A 24,256-nucleotide genomic window follows, 5' to 3' on the forward strand; every position below is an offset into this window, starting at 1 on the left:
CGGCCAATTTGTAGGGAAAATCAAGAGGAGCACGACGCAAATTGGAAGAGAAGCTCGGCCTTAGATCTCTTCGGAGGTTATCGCGCCTTACATTTATTTATTTACTTTATTTTATGGACCTTTAAAGAATTATACATAAAAGTCATTGAAGAAACGGGAATAAAGATTCAGCTAAGGGGCGCGCAATGTCTTTGGATCATTCCAAAAAATTAATTTTTGATGGAGTTTGATAAAGATTTTCACCAGGCAACACATTAACATCAAATATTGGCCACACACAAAGTAAACCAAATTTTTGATGAGTTATTTGCCATGCTTTCAACGAAAGTTTAAATAGTTGTTTGCCTGCCATGTAAATTATTTATCATGACAGTTATCAGGTTTACACTCTATGCCGACGATATATACACCAAAGTGTATCACAATATATAGAGTAAATAAAATTTAAAATGTCCCTCCTGGATTTGAACACTCACTTTATGAGGAGCTAAAAAGAAAACATTGCGGAACCCCGAAATTGGGCTTTCGCCTATGTTTTCTATACCTATTTTTCGATTTTCCCTTTCAAACTGTTGTAAATACTGAAAAGTTAGTAATTTATTTACTAAGATAATGACAAACGAATGATAACGGAATATATTTTAACTTTATTCTTATTTTTTTTTTTTGATTAATAGTGCACTCATTGAAATCAAATAATAAATAAGTGATAACGAATATATTAATTTACCTGTTTTTACAGGGCGCTGAAAAATATTTGTGTCATATTTTGAAATCCCCACGAAGTAAGTAAAGCATTCAGACCAGGGGGCAGGCACATTTTCAAGATATATTTTTCGTGATACGCTCTAATGTACATCATATTTTTATACTCAGCTGAGCAGAGCTCACCGAGTATATTAATTTTGTTCGTATAACGGTATTCCCTAATGGCATAAACTATTCGAGATAGATATAGACTTCTCTATATGTCAAAATGATCTGGGCGAAAAAAGAAATTCATTTAGCCATGTCCGTCCGCCCGTCTGTCCGTAAACACGATAACTTGAGTAAATTTTGAGGTATCTTAATGAAATTTGGTATGCCAGTTCCTGGGCACTCATCTCAGATCGCTATTTAAAATGAACGAAATCGGACCATAACCACGCCCACTTTTTTGATATCGAAAATTTCGAAAAACCGAAAAAGTGCCATAATTCATTACCAAAGACGGATAAAGCGATAAACTTGGTAGGTGAGTTGATCTTATGACGCAGAATAGAAAACTAGTAAAATTTTGGATAATGGGTGATGGCACCGCCCACGTTTAAAAGAAAGTAATTTAAAAGTTTTGCAAGCTGTAATTTGGCTGATGAGTATGTAATGTTCGGTTACACCCGAACTTAGCCTTCCTTTCTTGTTACAAATATTTTAGCCTTACTTTTGCTTACATGTTACTTTGAAATCTGCAACTTTTAATGTATCTCACGAAATAGTTTTTAAATTTTATTTAACATTAAACGTTTGTTACTAAAATTTTCAATAATATACATTTTTTTAGAATGAATTTAAACGAAATAAAAAGTTATTGCATGAAAAGGGTTGTCTTGTGTTAATGTAATGGAAACATCAAAAGAGAAGATGACCATAATCAGCAACAAAACTTTTTGTGTGTAAACAGAGACATATGGGACTCAAATATAATTTTAAAAAATAAATAAATGTATGTATGTAAAAATAGCCCCGAAGAGATTTTATCCCGAGCTTCTCTTCTAATTTACGTAGTGCTCCTTTTTATCTTTCCTACAAATTGGCGGGACGGGACCTACTTGTTTTATGCCGATTCCGAACGAAAGTGCTTGCAAACACCGCCGAGGGGTGACCGCGCTCAGCAAAATGTTCTTCTAATTGAAAAAATTTGGTTATTCAATTTTGATGTTGCTTTGCCCGTGACTGGAACCCGGGATCTTCGGTGGGTAGGCGGAGCACGCTACCATCACACCACGGCAGCCGCTGCTAAATTCCCAAAATTAGCCACTGTTCGCCTCCCCCGAATGTCTTAATTACCGGCGCGCCTGCGGCGTTAGGCGCATTTCAGCATTTGGTATTTATTTTAGACTGCACGGTGTTATTGGTTTTCATCGAAACTTGGCCCGATATCTACGAAATAGGTATGAAAGGACGAGTATTACTGCCAGCATTAAAAAACCGAAGGCAAAAATTTAAAAGTTGTTTTCTAAAAACCACAGATACATATGTATAAAGTATGAATTTCATATGGCTAGTTCATGGAACAAATGCCTTTCTGCATACATATACTATGCATATGCGAAAACAATACTTAAATGATTCCCCGAGAATTGGTTTTATATATCATTGAAATGTGATTTTATGTAGTTGCCTAAGATCAGCGAACAACTTGCGCGGTTGGAATAGGGATCATTACACGTTCGTAACAGAAATTGTTGGATCCTCCACAACTCGTGGTGTTAAGTAGCTTCTGATAAATCGCCCAGCAAGCCCTTAGGCCGATTATGACAATTAGGATTAGTTCACCACCAAACGAATATATGATGGCTACTCCGAACATACTTGGCTGCTAGAGCACGGTGGCATTGATCTGCTCGAACTGCATGCATATTGATCATTAACATATATATTACGGCATTATTCAATTGTTCAAATAAAATATTTAAAACAATATGGTTTCTTACAATAAATAAGTAAAGATAGTTTCACTGAGAGTTCCTATTCATATTCAATGTGGGAAGTGCGCTAACCATAGCAGTGATCATTGCAGTTCTATCAATAAAACTTTTACTACACAAGAAAGTTATATTTATGTACATGAGTAAATATACAAATATTATATGACTACGCATTTTTTCAAACTACTTCAAATTTAACAATCTTTGTCAGTTAATAGGAACTCAAAATAAACAAAAGAGTCATCAAAAGTCATTTTGTTGGGCACATCGAATACTTAGAGCGATATCTGAATACGTTAATACCCGGTAGAAAATTATATATGCTCAGAACAATCGTAGAGTTACACCGTTTAACGATAATACTAGTTTAATTTCTCCCCAATGTGTTGACGGCTTAGAAAAATTATTAAATTTATTCAAAGGGTTGTGTAGCGCAACCCCTCGAAGGGGTTGCTAACACAATTTCTAGCGTTTGCAACCCAAATGCCATACTCACCTAGCCGTAGCGAGACCTCTATCTTTAAAAACTTATGCTATGGCGACCCCAAGTTCCTCATGGATCTAGGGGTTAGAGAGCCGGATGCCATACTAAATCGTTCTCGAAATGGTTGGGCTAGTAACTTAATGATGCTTGTTTCCGGAACGTACCGGATCTGCATCCGGCAAAGGACCGTCAACATCGATAAAACTCCCTTCTGGGAGTGTCCTTATCACTAAAACAACAACAAGAACGTAAGCAGTTTTTCATATATATAGATGATTTTAACTCAACTTTATGCATTATGAGTAGATTGCGCGTATTTTTAAGGAAAACGGCAGATTGAGTGACACTGGTGCCATCTGACATGAAAAAGTAGCCAACTTCCAACTTTTGGTGCAACCAAAGTATTTGACCATTGTGAATCAAACTAAGTGTGATATCTTCTGCATAGACGTCCAGAGTGATTAGATCACCTGATTTGTAATTGACGATCGCTGTCCCATTCTGTATCTCTTTCTAACACCCGCTGAAGATAGCCGGCCCTATGCGCCGCCATATTGAACATCCTGTCAAAATGCTATGAAGTAGCCATATTGAACATCCTGTCAAGCAGTTGACAGATAAGATATCACACTTAGTTTGATTCACAAAAAACATTCGCGTGATCATTCCAATCCCTTGGAACTACCAAGCACTAAGAAAGAAAATGTTTAAGTGACAAATGATGGGCTTCAAATGAAGATATTTTGCAGATTTGAAAGGAAGCACTTTGCTCATTACAAAACAAAATTAAGGACCATTTCCGCATACGAGTTCGTATTTTAAAATTATGCGCCACGCTTCGATTCCTTGCTGACGGCAGCTATCAAATATGCTGTGGAAATGATTTTGGTGCTGGACTGGTTTTACATATTATTGAGGAGCATATTTGTGCGAAGTGGATTAAAACCCGAACGGAAAAAACTGTATTTTACTCAAACAGGATTCCCAGGATTGTGATTAGTATCAATGGGACTCAAGTTCGCATAATTTCACCTATTTTGGCTGCATCCGAACTGCGGCCAGCCTCGTCCAACTTCGGAATGTCGCTACATAAAGTCAAAAAGTTATTCTATGTAATCCTTCGTTTAAACGTTGTTTTTTCTATAAATGTGTACAAAATTGTTGATTCTTGTTTGATTAAAAAATGTTTAACTACCGGCTTTAAATTGTTTTTTTTGGTAACGTTTTATGAGCCCGTGCACCATCTAACTCTTATCAAAGGTGGTATCAAAAGACGCATTTCGATCTCCGTTTTTAGGATTCGAAACCGGAAATTAAAAATTTTATTTCTGTCGAAAAATATTTACAAAAACCCACAAAATGCCCCGAGAGCATCCGAAATATGAGGCCGGATCCACAATTTTTTTGCACAGAATATCTTTCTGCGTTGGCGGCCTTTGGTCGCGATTTGTAAAAATAACCCTGGGTGGGTCCAACGCTTTTCGGCATTAGTGTGTACAAAAAATCTGGCAAAATACAACAACCACATTAAAATTTTAACCGAAATGATATGACAGAAATTAAAATTAAAATTTTTCTTTTCGGATTCTTAAATCGGAGGTCGAAACGTGTCTTTTGATACCAACTTTGAAAATTTTTGTTAAAAATTAGGTGGTGAACCTTCTTGTAAAACGTTACCCTTTCTCCAAACAACTGCAAAATTGTATGAGACAACTGCTAGAAATCAGTTGTAAGATTTTGACGTCTTTGACAACTACACCAACACTAGGTTGTAAACGGTAGTGCCACAAAAAGTTGTTAGACTAGACAACTCAACCGACATTTTTTTGATCGGTTGAGTTGTAATCTGTAATACCAAATTGCGAAATTTCAACCCAACCAGAGTTGACTTGTAAACGGTAATAGGGGCATATGTTTTTTTATTAATTTTTTTTGTTTAATTTACAGATGCTTTAAAAGTTGATAGCACCAATGGGAGTACATACAATAAAAAAACGAATGATGGGAAAAAGTCACCAAATTAGTGAAGATATACTCATAAGAAAAATATGTGCATAATATGGACTTCCTATTTTAGTTTGTTCTTTTATCCTTTTGACGTTTTTTTTTCTCAAACAATATTTCAGTTTTTTTTATTAATTATAAGAAAGATTATGTATATATGAAGGTTAGCTTTGTGGATGCCGCCCATATGTATGTGTATGCATAATATATAGTATGAAATTGTAGTTGCTACTTTAGTTTTTTGAAGCTTTTTTGATGAAATATTTCACATAAGTTTCTTAATTTCTAAAATAACTAAATAAAAATAAACATTTTAAAAATGGTATAAATGAAAATACATAATTTACTTTGCTCTTACCCTGCCTTTGAATTGTACACTAAGTTGTACAGTGATTATGTTCTAAGAGCACTTACCACTTCAGAATTGTGTATCATTCTGTGGGTACTCTACCTACACTGCCGATTAAAATTGCATAAATGTACACTGCAATGTGTTGACTATACTTTACCACTTCAATTACAAGTACAAGAATTGGTATAGTGGCTGTATTATAAGGTTCCTTACCCTTTATAAAGCGTATATCGTTATGTGTATGACCGCTATAAAATGCCGATAACAATTGCAGAAAGGTGTGCCTTAGAGTAATAAACATCCGAAGATTGTTCGGAGATCGTTTACTTACCACAGTACCAGTAATGATGTAAGTAATCAGTTCTGTCCACAAAGCGGCCATGCTAAAAGTAACATTGAGTGTAATTGATGCTGGAAGGTAAGCTGCAATCGAAGTATTGGATTTCGTAATGCACACTTTCGCCGCTGGGTACTTGTCTCTGAACAACATAGATGATCTTTGCTGAACAAGCAGAGTAGTATCATCGGATGAGGCTATTAATTGTTAATTTTCGCATTTGCGAAAAGATATTTTGCAAATAAACGCTCATGCGTAGACTGTTTTAATGGTTTCATGTTAACAATTTATTTTGTTTAAAATTTTCCTTAGACTGAAGCATTTAAGTAGTATTTATGTGGCATATTTACGAATTACTTTTTGTGTGTTAACAAACATGCGTGCATACGTACTACCTTACCTCATTGATTTTTCGCCAACAACTAAACGACTACCAATAAGATGATTTTAATTTTACTCACACAGCTACAGTTTGAATTTTGACGACTATTGGTTTATATATAATTTTGGGTCATAAACTAAAAATGACGAAGCCTTTGTAAATAAAAATCTGCTGGGAGAATTATGAACACTTCAATGAATTCATAATATTTACGTATATTATACATACATACATACATCCTCACCAGTGTGATACATTGGCGTAGGAATTATGGCCGAGCCACAATGAAGTTTTTCATGTAGACGTTTAAAGCGGCAGTTACTCACGAACGTACGTACAAAAAACATGTCAGCTGTTCAACGCACGTACGTACGTAGCCCGGAACGTAGAAATCAAACCAATTTTGACTTTTTCCGTAAGAACGTGTCAGGTGATCGCTCTCTCACAAGACAGAGTTGCCTCTTAAATATTTTGTTTGCTACATATGTTTAGACCAATTGCAGTTATTATACAAAAATGCCTAATGATTGTTTCAAATTTTGTTGAAAAATCTCGAAATTATTGTAGATTACAAATAAATGAACTAGAATTTTTTTTTCAGTGTTTCTGACATTTACACAATGGAAAATTGTAATTCCAAAAGTTGATGTTTGCATAAGCATGCATGCATAGGGGAACGATACAAGGTGGCAGCATGGTGACATACCTAAAAACATAAATAAAATTTCATGTGCTTTGTTTTTGTAAATTCGATGGACAAATGACAAAATCGTACTACGATGGAAGTTGATGTATCAAATCAAATAAAAAAGTTCGAAATCAGCTGTGCCATGTTGCCACCTCGTATCGTTGCGCCATGCATGCATGCAAACTGGTCAATGGCAACAGTGCTTTGCTGTAAACAATACACACAAATATGTTATGTACATATACACAGACGCACAATTGATTCCTACGGGCTTGAGGGTTCGCTCAAACGTGTTTCGTACGACAAACGTCCGTACGTACGACCCACGTCGGTGCATAACTGAGGCTTAACACAAGCTTATGTGTGACAGTAACAGCGCCACAATCAATGATGCAAGATGGCGTATTTGTAAACAAACGTCACCTGATGTTTATTTTCGCCAAATGTGTAAATTTGTTTATCTAGATTCTAGAAGAAAACTTTGCTTAAGTGTTATAATTAAAAAAAAATGGAAGAAATAGAAGTAATTTTAATTATTTTAATAATTTTCGAAGCCATGGTGTGTTTAAACCGTATACACTGCAATCGTAGGTGGTGGGTGCGGCCAACTCTGAGAGATCGCAATCTCCATGGATTTTTTGAAAATCATTTACCTTTTACTGAGGAGTTAAGAAATAATATAAGAATGGATATCGCCATGGACTTCTTTATAAGGTGGAATTTGCCAAATTGCGTTGGAGCAATCGATGGCAAATACATAAACATATTTTGCCCATCAAATTCAGGCTCACAATTCTTTAATTAGCAAGGGAACTTTTCTATAGTTCTGATTCCAGTTTGTGACGCGAACTATACGTTTACCTGCATCGACATTGGTGCATACGTCCCAAAGCGACGGCGGAGTCCTATGGAATTCTGGGTTAGGTAAAGACCTTTATGGGGGAAAGCTGGACTTAACTGAAAATGAAATGCTTCCAGGTACATGTGTCAGTTTTCCACACTATTTTGTGGGCGATAATGCGTTTCCTTTGAAACCGTTTTTAATGAAGCCATATCCAGGTTTGTAGAACTAATTGCAATTTCCCCTTCGCAGCTTTTATATTTATTTATGTTAGGAACAAACCTAGTTCCAGAGCGATTGAATTACAACCAGCGCCTGTCTCGTGTTCGGCGCGAAATTGAAAACTCATTTGGTATTTTGGCTTGCCATTCGTGAATTTTGTTAGGCCTATTGAATATGGGTCCTGAATCCGCCGAAAAAATAGTAAAGGCTACCGTCGTGTTGCACAACTTCCTTAAAATGCATGACGATGGCTATTGTGCGCCTGATGCAGTGGATGAGGAGGAGAACGGCATTGAAAGAACGGGTTTGTAGATGCGTGAAATTCGAGCACATTTGCAAAATGCAAGGCTCGCATGCTCAAACAACACCACAAGAAGTGCCTTTAATTTAGGAGACCAACTAAAAGACTTTATCATCTCATGCTATTCAAGGAAGGATGCAGTAACACCTCCCACGGTTTCAATATTTATTTTTCTTCTTGAAAGCACTGGAAGTGAACTCATTATAAAGTTGATTTACTATTTTATAACTTTATAAAAGATTTTATAAAGAAGAACAAAGAGAATAATAAAATTGGTTTAATTTTGAGGATCAAAAACTGAAAACATTTTTTCAACCACGCATTGGAATAATTTTTTAATCAATATTTTTAAAATTGGGCGATAAAAAATGTATAATCGTTTTTGAATTAACTTTCTTAATCTTTTCATTTTACCTCTGTTGACTAAATACTGATTTTCATACTTGTTAAAATGATACTTCTTTCATATATATATATTAACATTATATATAATTTATACACTTTCATCAACTTCAAAAAAGGAAAAAAATATTACAGAACGCTCACAGACAATCGCTTTGCTGCCCTCCCAATCCCGACTGATGCCCATCAAGGGGAGCGTGCATTCCTCAAGGTCATCAAATCCGCTTCGGCTCGTTGTATTCCCGTCGGAAGAATACCGAAAATCCGGCCACACTTACCAGCGAACGCCGCAATTCTATCGGGAGAACGTGGGATTATAAGACAGCAAGACTCTGGCGACCCCCAAATAAGGGACACTACCCAGTGGATTAGACAGCTTGTGTATAACCACAAGCGGGCGCAATGGGAGGAGCACCTAAAGAATTGTAACCTCTCTGCCGGCGTGGGTAAGATATGGTCTACCGTAAGGTCCCTATTGAACCCAACTAAGCACAACGACAAAATATCCATCGATTCGGCGATAAAGTACTGCAGGGTTCGAAAAAATGCACGAGAGCTTTCTGCCGATAATAAGTAATGCATTCTATGGTTGACAAAAGCAGACGGCGAACCAACACACGCGTACACAAGCATAAACCCAGCATGTCCCCAATTACCATCAACGCCAAAGAGGTTGAAGATGCCATCGTTCATACTAAACTATCTGGCCCGACGGCATAGACATGCCAATGCTTAAAAATTTGGCTAAGAGGGATTAGGGAGATAGGGATTAGGGAGGGGATAGGGAGAGATTATGTAGCGCATGTCTTCAACCTGTCCTTGTCCACCTTCGTCATCCCCGAAAAATGGAAAATGGCCAGGGTGGTTCCGCTATTAAAGCCTGGGAAATAGCTAGCATAGGAGATTCTTATCATCCGATGTCTCTTCTATCGCCAGTAGCCAAGACACTTGAAGCTATTCTGTTCCACTATTTTACTGTAAACTTGCGTCTTTCCAATCATCAGCATGGTTTTCGAAAACTGCATAGCGCAACCACCGCGCTAAACGCCATCAACACTCAGATGAATTGCGGATTGAATCAAAAACCCCACCATGGAACAGTACTCACAGCCCTAGACTTATGAAAAGCTTTTGATACAGTCAACCATGGCACGCTACTTCAAGACTTGGATCGGTCCTCCCTTCCTTCAAGTCTCAAAAGGTGGACCGCAAATTATCTGTCTTCACCACCAGAAGGAGTAACCATAGTATCCTACGCCGATGACTGCACGATAATGGCCACCGGTCCTGGCCCACCCATCAATGAGCTATGTAATAAAATAATAACTAACTCCCTGATCTCTCCAGTTTTACAGCCTCGCTAAACCTGACATCGTCACCGACCAAATCAACGGCGACCTTATTTACAACATGGACACGGCAAATGTAGACGATATTGAATATCCACGTCGGTGGCATCACCCTACCGACTGTCTTATACCCAAAAATACCGGATGTGACGTTCGATCAGAATCTGGGTTTAGGCGAGCACGCAATCGTAATTGTACCTAAAATGCAGAGAAGTAATAAAATTCTCTAATCTATTATTACCCGCAGCATTTGGGGTAAAGAAAGTGAAACTCTCAAATCCACTTACAAATGGTCGCCAAGCCTAAAGGTTACTCACTGGAAGAAAATACAGGCCTGCCAAAATACTTTCCTCAGAACCGCTACGGGCTGTCTACTTATATCCGTAGAACACCACCATTAGGGAGAGAAATGAAATGATCAACAAACAGTTTCTTTTGAATACCCAGAAACCTGGGCATCAAAACAGACATCTCATTGATGAGGCTACACCTCCCTGGGGATTAAGGGGTCACCTACGTAAGCATTATGAGGAAATAGCGCACCTAAGAACACAGCCAAAACGCACAAGCAGGTCCTCAGTGATATATATGCCAGGAATTTCCCCGCGAATCCAGTTCTTAAAGAAAAATACCCAGAACTCACAGAAGAACGCGCTCTCCCTAGGAAAACGCGCGTCACTGTAGCTGAACTTCGATCTGGGTACTGTAACAGGTTAAACTCTTACCTATCCAGAATCGACCCCCACATAAAAAAAAAATGTCCTGCTTGCAATGTGTCCCTACATGACACCAACCATCCCTTCAATTGTAATTTGGAACCAACGCCTCTAACACCACTTTCATTATGGTCCACCCCTGTTGAAACTGCATGTTTCCTTGGACTCCTCTAACTGAGGTATATGAAAATTTGTGATCGGTCGCGCCATTTGGATGGGGCGAAGCACTGTTACAACAATAACAACAACTACATTGAACCTTCTACTCCTTAGGTGCTAATAAAATAGGTCATCATTTTTAAGAGGATTTTTCAGATTAAGAGAACAAACGTTTCTTAACACAATTGACACCATCAGCTAAACCAAACCTAATGGTGAGTCTTTAAATTTAAGACAGGTTCTGTAAAAAACTTCATTTTATTCGATATTTATACATATTTTTATTCGCCCAATTCATTAAGTAATTATCAGCTTGTAGTGTGAAAAATCTGCCTTCTAATTCAAAATCATTTTCGTCGTTAGGTGCCGACACCTTATCTTTGAATTCATTGAAAAATTTACCATCCGAATTCTCATTCTATTGAGCACATCTGATGATTTATTAACTTGCACCCGTCGTATTTTAGTTGAGGAAATATACTATCAGACCAATTCTAAATATTCTCACGGAATTTTGTTCTCGCGGATTTTTTTATTCCCGCGGAAAAATTCCTCCAATTCTTTTCTCCTAGGGAGAAGAAAAATTGGGGAATAGGAATTTCGAATTTTCGAAGTCAGCTGTTTTGTCAATTGAAATTTCGTTGCGCATTTCTTATTTTGTTTAAAAAATTGAAAAGTTTAATTATTGTTGCGAATTTGTTTGAAATTAAGAAATAAGGTATAAACAATGCACATTATTGCATTTCATGTGGTATACACTGAAATAAGTAATGAATTGGTGCCACAGCAACATCAACAGAGGAGCATAAGAAGAAGACGGCGGGTTAACACAAATCCGCCGGAGTTACCTGCTTTCATTCTGCAAAGCAATTTTCTGGCGGCCACGTCGAGTTGAGTTCGCCTTTCGCCATATGCCAAAATCTAATTAAGCCTTCTTTAAAAATCCTTGCGCAATTTCTGGATGGATGCTCCAAATATATAAAGAGCTCTTCCGTTGCTTATGATATACTTTTCGACTTAAAATAAAGAATATTGTTGCTGCTGTTGTTGTATTAACAGTGAGAATATTGTGGTAGAATGTAAATACATATTTTAGCGCAAATTTGTACAAATAAGTGTTCTTTCTTAAAAGAACCAATTTCCTTTAACTATTTTGATGCATTCCCTTTAATTTAACTAGTGAAAAAACTCCTATGAAATGGCAAAGAAATCTCCCTCTCCCTCACATTCATAATACCTACTTTTCTCCCATACCCGGTTTCCTCTTTTTCGAACATTGTTCAGAATAGGAGGAAAGGGAGAAGTGAAAAAACTCTCAAGGAATTTTTATTTAGAATACGAGGAATGGGAGAAGGGAAAAAACTCGCACGGAATTTTCGTTTAGAATTGGGCTGTATATTCCAAGGGACTACTATACGAATCTGTGTGGGGCTTCAAGCCATAACGTTCCTCGAAAAATTTAAATATTTGTTTGCTCGTAAAATTGTTGAACTCCAAGCGCAGCTTCCTTTTCATATGACTGCTCCAAATAAATGTAAGATGGTGATGAAAACATTGAATATGTATGTGATCACCAGCACGTGTGGCAATATCCAACCATAGCTGCACACATTCCATCGATGTTTCGGCTTCCCCGCAGTGTTCGTTAAAAAGTGTAGGTTTTGAAAGTAAATGTGTGCGGCCATTACACCATCAGTCTGTGTTTGTGCATGCAAATTTTTAGCGTCTTGCCAGGTGCGAACATTGCCATTAACAATAAGTGGTTTTTGGATGGATTTCTTTACTTCAGACATAGCGTCAATATTAAGAGGATCTGATACCTTGTGCCACATGTTTCGTCCATGTAATGTCAAAAATGTGGCATCACATTTTTGTAGTTGACGTGCCAGTTCCACTGTACATTGTACTGATTGCTCTCCACTGCCATTTAATCAGCGTAATTTTACCGATATGCTAATTTCACCGATAGCACACGCATTGTAGTTTGTACAATATCTTTCACCAGTTCTGGATGTCTCAACAGACCACAGCCATATGCTTTAGAAATTGCTCATGATTGCGAAGAGCCACAATTCAAACCCATGCCATCAACATATGGATATATTAACTGGGCTGCTAAGGAGAATTCATGCGCATCGCACGCAGCGAATTGTTATATACAAGAAATGTCCTCTTTATTTATAAAAGAATCCGCAATGATCATTGGTGTCAATGCCAGTTTCACACCAAGTTGACGAAGAAGCCGCCTGAATTCCAATTTGTTATGTCGCACCATTGTTGACTTTGTAAATCCATGTGATGTGTTCTTTTCAGTGTTAAAAAAATATTTTAAATAATAAATAATTTAAAATATCTATATTTGGCATTTGTTCATATGTCCTATTCGCAGATATTTACATTTTAAAATGTTGGTTATGCTGTGCTCTTTATTTCTACGCTCAACTGGTAAACAAATGTCAAATTCTTCTACTTATGATTTGTTGGCAACAAAATTTGAGAGTTGGCTACTTTTCAATATCAGATGGCGCCAGTGTCGCTCAATCTATCGTTCTCCATAAAAATACGTACAATCTACTCATAATGCATACGCTTGTGTTAAACTCATCTATATGAAAAACTGCTTATGTGACGGAGCTATGACTCATAAAAAAGTTGCTGCCGCACTGGTTAATACATTGATAAGGAAAACAGAGTGAATCAACCACTTCAATGGTATTCATCTATACTTACGTACATATTTTTAAACATACGTAGGGGCAAAATACTTAGCTACCCTGCAGAAACAATCGGAGACAGTGGCGCAAAGCGACAGTTTCACACTAAAGGTTTAATGGCTTCCTTCAGACTGATGCTAACCGGATGCAGTCTGGGACAGTTACTAGCCACACACAACAACTGAAGGATTTTATTTAATTTATTAATAAAATTCTGAAAATATTTTAAAACCTACTACTACTGAGCCAATTATTAACGGCGTCGAAAGTCTGCAAAGGTGGCCATTCCGTATAACATTACAAAGTATCAGCTGAATGCACTGCGAGGGGACAAAATTAAAACTAGTACCGTACTAGGTACTTTGGATATGAAACAAGGTTGTTCAGTTGCACTTGAAAAGTGTATATATGAGAAGAAAATTCGAGTTCTAGTTGAAGTTTCAGTAAAAATATTGATATCAAGGAACGAGTTTCAAGCACCGGAGCTGCATGAGCCTTCGGGGAGTATTTTTATCGCTACAAGAAGAAGAAGGCAGAAAAACTGGTTGCAAATCAAAGGCTCCGTTTGTTCACAATAAACGTTTGTCATCAATAACTTAAATTTTTTTATACTCAGCGTGCTTTGCGCACAGCGTATATTAACTTTGATTGGATGACGGTTGGTTGTACAAGTATAAACGATTCGAGATATATATAGACTTCCATATGCAGGCCCGACGAGAGGGGAGGGGGAATGGGGGGATTTCCTCGGGCCCGGGGTTTCTCAAATTTTTATCAAGAGCCTCAATATCAGTCCACACGTCAAGTTTGAACATTCTAGGTGTATTATTTACTAAATAATCAGGTTTTTTGTGTTTTCCAAACTGTTATATATATAAAAAGTGGGCATCGTTATCATCCGATTTCGCTCATTTTCAATAACAATCTATTCTGGGCCCAGATAAGAAGGTGTACCAAATTTGGTAAAGATATCTCAATATTTACTCAAGTTATCGTGTTAACGGGCAGACGGACGGACGGACGGACATGGCTCAACCAAAATTTTTTTCGACACTGATGGTTTTGATATATGGAAGTCTATATCTATCTCGATTCCTTTATACCTGTACAACCAAGTGTTAGCCAATCAAAGTTAATATACTCTGTCTGCAAAGTACTCTTAGTATAAAAATGTACATATGTTTACATGAATCGGAAATAGTAAAGTTTTCGTGGTGACACTGATGAAGGTTCATCTTCAAAAAGTTTTCCAACAATACCACCAACTCTGTATCAAAGTCCAGATTATTTAAACGACTTCGATATCGGTACCGTGAATAATGAAAGAGGCCTAGCTTTCAAAGGCGAAATTATATATCTTGGTGAACGAAACAATGGACATTTTTGGGGCATCTAAGATCTCATAAGCTATTATGATCCGATACTTAGAGTTCATTTGGAGAAAGTTAGGATTTCACAACAGCAGCAAAAACGTTTATAGAAAATTGTGCAAAGCACGTGAGGGAAACTATATTAGATTAACGCAAGAAGGCCAAGAATCTTGCTATTGTTGATGCTATGCCTGATGCTAGTCACGTTGACTACGTCCATTTTGCGCTAACTCCATTTCAATTCGAAAGGAACAAATTTTACAATTCAAGAACGGTTTTTGCCTTTCGTGAATTGTTACCACGAAATCACTGATTTAATTTGCCGTACTCTAGATAAACATGAAATCCCATTGAAAGATTGTCGTGCACACGGGTACGAAAACTCGAATGCTGATTACTCGCCTTGTGCAACCCACAGTCTGAATTTATGTGGTCTTGATGCTGCAGAATGTTGTACGGCTGCAATTACTTTCTTCGGAGTTGTATAAAAATGTTTTACTGTTTCGGCAGCAGTCCACAACGATCGGACATCCTTAAAAAAAAAGTACCGAGCTCTCTTCATAGTCTTTCAGACAAAAGCCAAATTTGACTGCGTAAGCATACGGAGATGTTACCGGCATTCTCAAGTACATCAACAATTTCGAATGTATCTGGCTGTCCTCAATTTGGTTCAAAATGGTGACTATCATTAATGAAAGAAACGTGGTCCTCCAAGCTAGAGACACCACCGTAGATGTTGAGGTCCGACATTTAGATGCCTTATTAGCTGATTTGAAGTTGATCAGGAACCAATGGGAAACAACTTTAAACGAATGCAAAACATTTGCTATTCAATTGAACATCTCGCCAAAGTGTCCGGACACTCGAAAGAGAAAACCCAAAAGACGTTCTGAAGAGATGATTACGGATGATTCAGTCTGATTTTAAAAACAATACATTGTTGTTGTTTTTGTAGCGATAAGGTTGCTCCCCGAAGGGGAGTGTTATCGATTTGATGGTCCTTTGCCGGATACAGATCCGGTACGCACCGGTACCACAGCACCATTAAGGTGCTAGCCCGACCATCTCGGGAACGATTTATGTAGCCACATTAAACCTTCAGGCCATCTCCTCCCTCCCCAACTCCAAGTTCCATGAGGAGCTTAGCGTGCCGAGAGCCTCGTCTGTTAGTGAAACAGAATTCGCCACGGATAGGTGAGGTTGACAATTGGGTTTGGAGAAGCTATATATTGCGCTGGCAACCTTAAGGGTTGCGCTACACAGCCCCTTGAATTTGGTACTTTAGTCGCCTCTTACGACAGGCATACCTACCGCGGGTATACTCTGACCCCCTGGGGTAAAAACAATACATTCCTGGTGATCGTTGATTCGGTAATCACTGGCATTACTAAACGATTTGCAGCCATGAGAAATTTGAGCGAGACGTTTTCCTTTTTGTGGCATATTGAAGACATGGATGAAACTACGGTTCGGGCGAGCGCAGCAATATTTGTCGCAAAATATAAGTCGGACATTTCTCAAAACTTTGAATGCGAAATAATTCATTTGAAACACATCTACGAAGCAAATTTTGATAAAGGTCTGTCACCATTGGAACTGCTAAATGCCATCAATATTAACTGGGTCGATTTGTATGGACGAAAGTTAACCGATAATGCGCCATCGATTTTTCGATAGGATTGGGCTCAGGAAAAAAAGTTCCACTACGCATACCCAAAAAAATTATTTTCGAGCCTGCAAAAAAAACATGGCGAAAGGGTAAATTTTTCGACCAAAACACTCTCCAAAAACTAAAAAATATTTGTTGTTGTAAAAACATTGGCGATAACAGTTTTTTGAAAAAAAATGTTTTTGGGTTTTCGGGAGTGTTTTGGTCGAAAAATTTACCTTTTCGCCATTTTATTTTCGCAGGCTCGAAAATTATTTTGTTGGGTATGCGTAGTGGAACTTTTTTTCCTAAGCCCAAATCCTATCGAAAAATCGATGGCGCGATATCGGTTAATAAGTCGACCCAGTCTAATCTACATACATATGTTCAACATCTGTATACAATTTTCCCCAACATAGCTAGTGCAGAACGTTCCTTCAGCGTCCTTTCAAGGATCAAAAACTTTTATCGATCGTGTTCATCTGAACAGCGAGTTTCAGGACTTGCCACGCTTTGTTTTTAATCCGTTTTGGCAAGCCAGTTAAATCTTGATATTATTATAAAAAAATTTTCAGCGAAAAAAGCAAGAAGAGCCACTCTTTGATATCCGAACCTTCTATATTGAATAATTAAAATTTATAATCATCATTAAATTTATCAGAAATGTATTAAAATGTTACCAAATAACTAGAAAAGATTATTTGAAATAATATGTGGCTGATAAAAGAGAATTTTATTTCTACGCTACAATAAAATAGTATAAATACTTAGTAAATATTCTATCTTAATTTTATTTTCAGCTCTTAGTCCAAAATTCATTTAGTTTATGTGGCAAAATTTTTTTTATTTAATCCATTAATAACGATTCATGAATGAGACGTCATTAATTCAAATTAATCAAATGTACTAGTGGATTTTTTATAGGTGGCCCGTAAATTGTTTAGTCCCGGGCCCGGATTTTCTCTCTACGGCCCTGTCCATATATCAAAATCATCAGTATCGAAAAAAGGACGTGTGGCACTCGGGGACTGCCGCGGTAAAGCTATTGCATATTATCAACTTATGCAATTATAATATTTATGCAACATTTTGTTTTCTTTGATATTAATTCAAGTTTTGTCTTTGATATTAATTCAAGTTAACCCTCTAGCCGGCAAGCCCGCCTTTAGGCGGGGTTAGATTAAACTGGTAAAACATGTGTACCCCCAATTTTTTCGTACAATTTTTAATGCATCATGTTCGCTAATTATTAGATCAATGCGGCTGCCTTGATTTTAAAGCTGTAAGTGTTAGCAGGGTGCCGTTATAATCATTCTAGTTGGAAAAATAGAGTGCACTGACTACAAATATTATTTTTGCAAGAAGTGGTTTTGGTAACTATAATATAAGTGATAAAACATGTTTCGATCGTCAAAAAAAAATTATTGGTAAGTAGACTAATTGTGAAAGATTGAAATATGTGAATATGATGTGGAATTATAAAAAAAGATTATAGTATTATTGGCCAAAACGTATAGTCTGCCTAAAGGCGGAGTTGCCTGTTCCCCTGTTTTTTTTTTATAGCGAAAATCATACTAACCATAAGTTTGTTCTTCAGTGGACGAACTTATATTACTGAAATGGATTACTCCAAAAGGCTCAAGTTGTCACAGTTGGCTGATGAAGAAATTGCAGAATTCATGGAAGCTTTAGGTGACGACGATGGCCGTTCTGAAGATGAGATAAGCGAAGACGGGAGTGAAACTGAAGAGTAAGTTATATCAGATAGGGATTTTGAGCGAATTGATAATTACATTCAGGAACTACGAAGTGCTTTTACTAGCGACTTTCTCGCAAAAACTACTAACCGAATGCAGCTCATATGAAGATGATGTGTGCTTTGCGACAATACATGCCAGCTAAACCACACAAATATGGAAAAAAGTTATTTGCCCAGGCGACTCATACGGGTTCGCGTACAGCTTTGAAGTTTTTAAAGGTGCAGGCGACAATGATGTATTTGAAGGCATCCCTGATTTGGGGGCAACCTCAAATGCCGTTGTTCGTTTGTCACAAACGATCCCTGATTTTAAGAACTACCAATTGTATTTTTACTTTTACACATCGCTTCCACTTTTGGGTTACTTGCAAAGTCGAGGAATTCTATCCCTAGGTAGGAAGGTGCCAATCGAATTCCAACCTGCAAGCTGTCTAAGGATAAAGATGTTTGCAAAAAAGATCGAGGTTATTCAGAAGAGTTTCTGGGTACTACTTATGGTATTGAAATAACTACTGTTGTATGGAAGAACACAAAAGCCGTTGTCTTGGCTTCAACATACGCAGGTGTAAAGCAGTTTAGAGAGGCATCTGATGAAACGCCACCAAGAAAGACAACTAGATACGACAGGAAGGATAAGCAATATATTTAAATGGCTTGCCCTAATATTATTACACAACTATCATATGGGGGGAGTTGATCTCATGGGCGCTTTACTAGGACGCTATTCGGATGAAAACGAGGAAGTGGACGCTAAATATATTTTATCATCTTATAGATATGGCAATGGTATAGGCATACCTGCTCTATCGTCGACTTACCGCAAATCATCAGCTTACAAATGTGAAACTCCCGGATTTTCGAGTTGAAGTAGCTAAGATACTTTGTAGCTCTCAAAAACTTTTAAGGAGACCAGTGGGGCGACCAGCTAGTGCTTCTCCAAGTGACCAATGGAAGCCAAATAAAAAAACCAACGCACCACCGATTGATATTCTTTACGATGGCATTGATCATATACCTGATTCTTTGGATCGGAGCAATAAAGGATGTGCAAAATGCCTGGTTGTAAATCAGAAACTGAAATATTTTGCACAAAATGTAATCTTACGTATGCTTATCAGCTAAAAACAAATATTTCCAACTATTCCATAAACAATAATTCAATACTCTTTTAACTTTTTTTGTTAATAAAAATACATAAGAAAATTCATTCTCGTTCATTTCAAGTACCCGTAAACAGGCAGGTCCGCCTAAAGGCGGGGTGGGGTTTTTCAGCCCTGGGGGGAAAATTATTAACTGTTTTGGCAATCTGACATCAAATTCGAGTTTATCGCACTAGAATTAATAGGTATGAATTTTTTCATTGAAAACAAAAATTGGCCGGTTAGAGGGTTAACCTTTTTAAGCGTGGTGACCGATAAGAAAACAAATTTTTTACTTTTATTGAATAAATGAGAAGTTAATATTTAACTTTAACTTTTACTTTATTTTTAACTTTAACTTTAACTTTAACATTCACTTTAACTTTAATTTTAACTTTAACTTTAACTTTAACTTTAACTTTAACTTTAATTTTAACTTTAAATTTAATTTTAACTTTAACTTTAACTTTAACCTTAACTTTAACTTCGACTTTGACTTTAACATTAACTTTAACTTTAACCTTAACTTTAACTTTAACCTTAACTTTCACTTTAACTTTAACTTTACTTTTAACTTTAACTTTAAATTTCGCTTTAACTTTAACATTCACTTTAACTTTAACCTTCACTTTAACTTTAACCTTAACTTTAACTTTGACTTTGACTTTAACTTTAACCTTAACTTTAACTTTGACTTTAACTTTAACTTTCATTTTAACTTTAACTTTAACTTTATTTTTAACTTTAATTTTAACTTTCGCTTTAACTTTAACTTCAACTTTAACTTTAACCTTAACTTTAAATTTAACCTTAACTTTAACTTTAACTTTCACTTTAACTTTAACTTTACTCTTAACTTTAACTTTAAATTTCGCTTTAACTTTAACATTCACTTTAACTTTAACTTTAACTTTAACTTTAACTTTAATTTTAACTTTAACTTTAACTTTAACTTTAACTTTAACTTTAACTTTAACTTTAACTGTAACTGTAACTTTAACTTTAACTTTAACTTTAACCTTAACTTTAACTTTAACTTTAACTTTAATTTCAACTTTAACTTTAACCTTAACTTTAACTTTAACTTTTCTTTAACTTTAACTTTAACTTTATTTTTAAATTTAACTTTCGCTTTAACTTTAACTGTAACTTTAACTTTAACTTTAACTTTAACTTCAACTTCAACTTCAACTTCAACTTTAACTTTAACCTTAACTTTAACTTTAACTTTTCTTTAACTTTAACTTTAACTTTATTTTTAACTTTAACTTTAACTTTAACTTTAACTGTAACTTTAACTTTAACTTTAACTTTAACTTTAACTGTAACTTTAACTTTAACTTTAACTTTAACTTTAACTTTAACTTTAACTTCAACTTCAACTTCAGCTTTAACTTTAACCTTAACTTTAACTTTAACTTTATTTTTAACTTTAACTTTAACTTTAACTTTAACTGTAACTTTAACTTTAACTTTAACTTTAACTTTAACTTTAACTTTAACTTTAACTTTAACTTTAACTTTAACTTTAACTGTAACTTTAACTTTAACTTTAACTTTAACTTTAACTGTAACTTTAACTTTAACTTTAACCTTAACTTTAACTTTAACTTTAACTTTAACCTTAACTTTAACTTTAACTTTTCTTTAACTTTAACTTTATTTTTAACTTTAACTTTAACTTTAACTGTAACTTTAACTTTAACTTTAACTTCAACTTCAACTTCAACTTTAACTTTAACTATAAGCTGCTGACCGCTGCTGGATGGAGAGTCATAGAGGATCTGACTGGCCCTACATCACTTTCCACCTAAACGATCCCGGTCAGAGGCAGATTCCGAACGGGCCACGCAGAACAAAAGCATGGGACGCATCCAAGGTCGACTCTGCCACGTTCTCCGCATCAGTACTGGGGGATGCCCGACGGATAATCAACAACTCCAGTCCGACGGAAGAGACGGTTGAAAGGACAATGAGCTGTCTTCGCCACGCTTGCAACCTCTCTATGCCACGGAGGGGAGTGTGGAGGGGTAAAAATCAGGTATACTGGTGGAATAGCGAAATCGCGGAGCTGCGGAAAATATGCCACAGGATGCGAAGGCTAGCAACTCGCGCGCGCGGCAGGCCTGAGGCTCTAGAAAAGTCGGAAGCGTACAAAGGAGCGATGAAAGCTCTTAGTGCTGCCATTAAGCAAAGCAAGCTTAAGTGCTGGAAAGCGCTTTGCGAGGAAGTGGATCGAGACCCATGGGGGCAGGGATATAAGATAGTAATGAAGAAGTTCCGTCCGCCAAACCAGCTGATGGACGAGAACCAAATAAGGAACATTGTGGATGGCCTGTTTCCCACCCAACTGCCTAGGGAGGGCGGGTACGTTACCCATGAAGATCGCATAGTGGAACCATTCCAAGAAGAAGAGCTTAAAACTGCCGTGCGAACTATGAAACTTAGGAAAGCATCTGGGCCCGACGGAATACCCGCGGAGGCAATTAGACTAGCTGCAAACGACTGCCCAGAACTTATGTTGCACATGTACAACAAATGTCTCCAAGAAAGAATTTTCCCCACCATATGGAAGACAGCACGACTGGTTCTCATTCCAAAAGGGAAAGGAGATCCCAACTCTCCATCATCCTACCGTCCCCTATGTATGTTGGACACAGCAGGGAAATTGATGGAGAGTCTCCTGAAGCAACGCCTCACCAGAGCGTTACAGGACGCCGGAGGACTGTCGCCCAGACAGCATGGTTTTCGGAGGGGGCACTCCACAATCGATGCCATAGCAGAAGTTATAGACGCAGTCAAGAAAGCCGAGACAGCGTGCTACAGAGCAAGACCTATAGTGTTGCTGGTCACGCTGGACGTCAAAAAAGCTTTTAACTCAGCTAGGTGGGAGGACATGCTTGAGGCACTAGAAAGCACTTTCAAAGTACCGCAATATTTGTTAGAAATTTTAAGGGACTACTTAAGAGAGAGGTATTTAATATATGAAAGTACTCACGGTCAAAAAAAGGTAAAAATAACAGGTGGAGCAGCCCAGGGTTCGGTACTAGGTCCCGATCTCTGGAATATAACTTACGACAGTCTTCTTCGATTAGACATGCCAGAAAGCACCTTCCTCGTTGCATTTGCAGACGACGTGGCAGCTGTGATAACAGCACCAAGCTGCGAGCTGGCACAGCTAAAATTAAACCAGGTCATGCGTAATGTAAATAGGTGGATGGCTGAGCACGGTCTCCAGTTAGCAACAGCCAAAACGGAGATCGTCATCCTCACAAAGAGACGTATTCCCACTACCAGGAACATGATGGTTGGGGACCAGCCAATAGAAACACTCGCTTCAACGAAATATCTGGGAGTGAGGTTAGACAGCAAACTCAACTTCTCGGATCACATACGAGGGGCCTGCGAAAGAGCTGCGCGCATAATAGCGCAGTTGAGTAGATTAATGGCAGACACAGGTGGCCCAAAGCCATGCACAAGGAAGTTGCTTGCATCAGCCTCGGATTCTATACTCTTATATGGTGCAGAAATCTGGGCGGACGCAATGAAATACCGGAAGAACCGAGTCGCCCTCACCTCGGTCCAACGCAGAGGGGCGCTGCGAATATCTTCGGCTTACCGCACGGTATCAGCTGAAGCTGTCCTGGTCGTTGCGGGAACCATACCGATATATCTTCTCGTTGAGGAAAGAAAAACAATATATGACAACGGATCGCAAGCAAGTAGAGCTGCTGTTGCCATGCAGGCGCGTGAAGAATCGATCCGATGTTGGCAAGATCAGTAGAGCAACAGCATCGTAGGAAAGTGGACTAGGGAACTAATCCCTGAACTGAATCCATGGTTGAAGCGACCGCACGGAGAGGTAGACTTTTACCTGACCCAGTTTCTAACGGGACATGGTTACTTCCGCAAATACCTACACAGAATGGGTAAGGTTGATAGCCCGAGCTGCCTGTACTGTGGGGAAATAGACGATGTACGCCACACCTTCTTCGAATGCAGGCACTTCTCCCATCAGCGAAGGAGGGTAGAAGAGGTACTTGGCGACCTATCCCCGGGCAGTGTCATTAATAACATGACCTGTCGAAGAGACAGATGGGATACGGTCAGCACATATGTGAGGCATATACTTACCAGTAAACGAGAAGACGGATGCCTAGCCCATTAGCGTGAGAGTAGCCATAGAGCTCACGTAGCGCGCACTCGTACCCGAAGTAATGCTAAACGCGGTCCCAGGTACGGGGATTTGCGCGGGCCGTGGGAGGTTAGGTTTTAGTAGGTAGGCCTTCATGGAAGAAGGGAGTCCTACACTCGGAGAGTCTCGCAGTGAGGCTTAAATATCCCGGTCAGTGCATAAAGCATTTCCTCCTTCCACGAAACAAAAACAAAAAAAAAAAAAAAAACAAAAAACTTTAACCTTAACTTTAGCTTTAACTTTTACTTTTCTTTAACTTTACCTTTAACTTTATTTTTAACTTTAACTTTAACTTTAACTTTAACTTTAATTTTAACTTTAACTGTAACTGTAACTTTAACTTTAACTTTAACTTTAACTTTAACTTTAACTTTAACCTTAACTTTAACTTTAACTACTTTAATTTTAACTTTAACTTTAACTGTAACTGTAACTGTAACTTTAACTTTAACTTTAACTTTAACTGTAACTGTAACTTTAACTTTAACTTTAACTTTAACTTTACCT

General features: G+C 37.5%; 1 protein-coding gene and 1 pseudogene across 15 annotated transcripts in view; one reads left to right on the top strand and one right to left on the bottom strand.

The window, feature by feature from the left end:
* Window positions 1-24,256, top strand: part of Zasp52 (Z band alternatively spliced PDZ-motif protein 52) — a 526,437-nt gene that overhangs the window by 36,974 nt on the left and 465,207 nt on the right. The window lies entirely within an intron of this gene.
* Window positions 12,305-15,628, bottom strand: LOC137246027 (tRNA-dihydrouridine(20a/20b) synthase [NAD(P)+]-like; annotated as a pseudogene).

The sequence above is a fragment of the Eurosta solidaginis genome, chromosome 3, assembly GCF_040869045.1.
Source record: "Eurosta solidaginis isolate ZX-2024a chromosome 3, ASM4086904v1, whole genome shotgun sequence".
NCBI classification, from domain to species: Eukaryota; Metazoa; Arthropoda; class Insecta; order Diptera; family Tephritidae; genus Eurosta; species Eurosta solidaginis.